Source organism: Corylus avellana, chromosome ca10 (genome assembly GCF_901000735.1).
Source record: "Corylus avellana chromosome ca10, CavTom2PMs-1.0".
Lineage (NCBI taxonomy): Eukaryota > Viridiplantae > Streptophyta > Magnoliopsida > Fagales > Betulaceae > Corylus > Corylus avellana.
In genome coordinates this window covers 20,865,117-20,868,438 of record NC_081550.1, presented here as the reverse complement: position 1 = coordinate 20,868,438, position 3,322 = coordinate 20,865,117, and positions in this window count along the sequence as shown.

Sequence of the window (3,322 nt, the reverse complement as noted above, 5' to 3'; positions counted from 1 at the left end):
AAAAAAAAATCCCAAAAACGCCCAAAAAAAAGAAGCCAAAAAAGCCCAAAAGAAAGCCCAAAAAGCCCAAAAAAAAGCTCAATTTTGAAAAAGCGGTTAGCGAGCAGTTATCTATTTCACTAACCGCAAAATTTCACTAACCGCTAGGCGGTTAGCGGTTGCGGTTAGTGAAATTTACTAACCGCTAAGGCGGTTACGGTTAACGGTTATTGCCAATAACCGCTAACCGTAACCGCCTTGACACCCCTAGAGAAGAGGGGTCAAAATCCCTGGCCACCATCGTATGATAGCTTGTGTGGCACAAGAAGAGGGGTCCGGATTCCCGAAATCTGGAAAAGCCTTGTACAGCCCAAACAGACCATATATATATATATAGCACCAAAATCAGGTAATAATTTAGACTCTTTTAAAAAACCATCACACAATATATATTTTCTCCTAACCCCTCACTAAAGGCCCATACTAATTTAAGCATCAAAATCCTTGTTGGAGTAGCCCGGCGGGTCTCTATAAAGCCTTGTGTTTTTGTGAATCGTAGGTGATTAAGAAAAAGGAGTGTTATACGGTAGACCTCGGATTGGAGTGTAGTTGGGATATTTTAGACTGTAAAAAAGTTTTTTTTTTTTTTTTTTACATCACGTTTTTGTGTAGTAGACGAGAGAGAGCGTCTTCAAAAGTGCACAATTTGGAAAGCTAAATTACGATTTTACCAAACTCTCAATTGTAATTTTTTTTAAAATTACGTCTTCTTTTGAAATTATTATTTCTTCAAAACTCATATTTTAAAACTGCTAAATAATAAACAAACACTTAAGTTTGGGTTTTTAATTCCTAGTGGGCACTCGACAAATTCCAATTAATCATACTAATTATGTGGTGTAATCATGTTCTGCACTAAGCTCAGTAGAAAAAAAAAAAAAAAAAAGAGTTAATTCATGTTCCACATCCGAATAGGCAATCGCAATTTAAAGAGATAAATCGATGCAAGGGTGACAATTAATACATGATATTTCTCAATATTCAAACCAGCTAGGGCTCTTCAAAAGAGGGCTGCTTTGTCCCTAAGAAGTAGCTTAATCGGCTGGGACCACACTTAATGAAAGTGAATGTTACTAGTTCGAATCCCTCTCTCCTCTCTTGTGCAGACATGTCAAAAATAAAATAAAATAAAAAAGAGGACTGCTTTCTTTTTTCAAAACAATAATAATATAAGCTTAGGAAACCCATTACAACATGCAAACACCTAAAAATAAATAAAAAGTCAATTTGCATGAATGTATTTAATATAACTTTTTAATCAACTAACCCTAATTGGCTAATTGTTCATAGTTTTAGTTGTTTTTTAAAGCATAGAATATAGAGAAAGGAAAATTTGAAACGAATTTAAAAAAATGACTAAAGATTGGAAGACAGATCGGGGGATAAATAAATATAATAAATTAATTCTCAAAGTAATGAGGGTCTAATCAACAGTAATGAAACCATGATGGTATTTTACTTTTTGTTTGGGTGAAAGGAATAAAGAACGAGAAAAAGAATAGAAGAAAATGAAGAGGTGTATATTTTTGCAAGTGATCTCTTAATAATAAGGTTAATATATTGCTAGAATAACTTTTCATTATCATCGTGAGATCCATTATTTCACGTAGGTTTGTTACTAGGTTGTGTATCTTTTAAGTGCTCAATATATATATTTTAATTAAAAGGGTAGGGAGAACGATCAACTAGAAGTCTAGAATTGCCCGGAAGGAATCTAGACAGCAAATAATTATAGGCGCTCCTTCAAAACTAATTGAGCTATAACATGACTCAGCCCTAGCTACTAGGATATCAGTGTGACCCAAGGTCGTTAACACTAATCAGTAGTGAGTGATTCACATTTCAGATTTCGAACTCTTTCCATAGTGCATGCCTAATTAACCACATGAAAATTACTTTGAGATTATTGAACCACCACCGCAAGTGGTCAAATTTAGAAGATTGAGTTGGAAGAAAAAATAGGAAATGATTCTAATAGATAGTAATAAATAACAAGGGAAAAATTCATATATTTTCATCAAACTACCACATTAATTAACAATGTACTCCCCAAATTTTCAATTATATTGTTACTGTGTACAACAATGATGAATAATATGGAATCGAAAAAAGAGAGTCGAGACACGGATTTATATGGTTCGACAAGGTGCTTACGTCCACAGGAGAGTGCGGGTAATTATATAAACGTATTTTGAAAAATCTAAAAATACCCGTAAAGCTTCATTCTGTTCAGTCCACTCCATCTACTTGGCCAACCACTAGTATTTCAATATTATTCTTTATGTACGAGAGAATATAAATCACTAGTTTCAATAAATTAGGCCAATCTAACCCTAGATCGGGACAGATCAAGTTAACCACTTCCTCCCCTATATACTCATTGAATGGCCTAAATAGTGATGGAAACGACTCCAAAGCCCTTCTTTATGCACCCATTTGCAATTATTTATATCCTCGCAGGCCTATTTGTACCATCAACCTCCCAATCTCAATGTGATTATTTATATCCTCTCGCAGGCCTGTTGATGGATCAACCTCCCAATCTCAATGTGCTGCATTTTTGCTTCGATAGATCTTGGGTCGTCGTTTTAAATAAATTTAAAGAAGCTGCAGCGCATTTCGTATTTTGGATTTTTCAGCTTCATGATCAATGGCCAGGAAGCTAACAAGTGGATCTCACACCTCAGGTGTTTTTGGGGATCTGTACGGACACCCTTGACCTTTTTTGTCTTATAGTATGATGGGAGAGAGAAGCCCTTCACACTTTCACACATTAAAAGTCTTTTATATAGTTGACATAGTAGTTGCACGCCAAGCACTTTAAGGAAGAGTTGCCCGCAGGAAAGACGAAGGGTCGTAGAGGTTCTTAGCTACGGTGTGACCACTTCTAATATTTAAGTTTGTAAAAAGAAAAATAAAAGAAAATAAAATTAGGGTATCAAATCTTTTAGTAAGAGAGATTTATCAAAGTGATTTGTAACTCATTTATTGGTATCTGTTATATAAAAAAATGTGAGAATACCTAAGCAAGCTACAGCTCTTCTCCTTTTATCTAGGCTTATTGTTCTTTGTGTCTTTTAGGTAGGGTTTTTAGCAGCATAGTTCAAGTAAGAAAAAATGCTAGGGGTCGATAAGTTTTTGACTCATATTCTTTTATAAATTCAATAGATTAACCACCAGATTTGTGAGATTTACCATTGACTTATGTGAAATCCACGTAAATTTACAAATCTAATGATTGATTTATATGAGAATATGAGTCAAATATGAAGAAAATATTGAT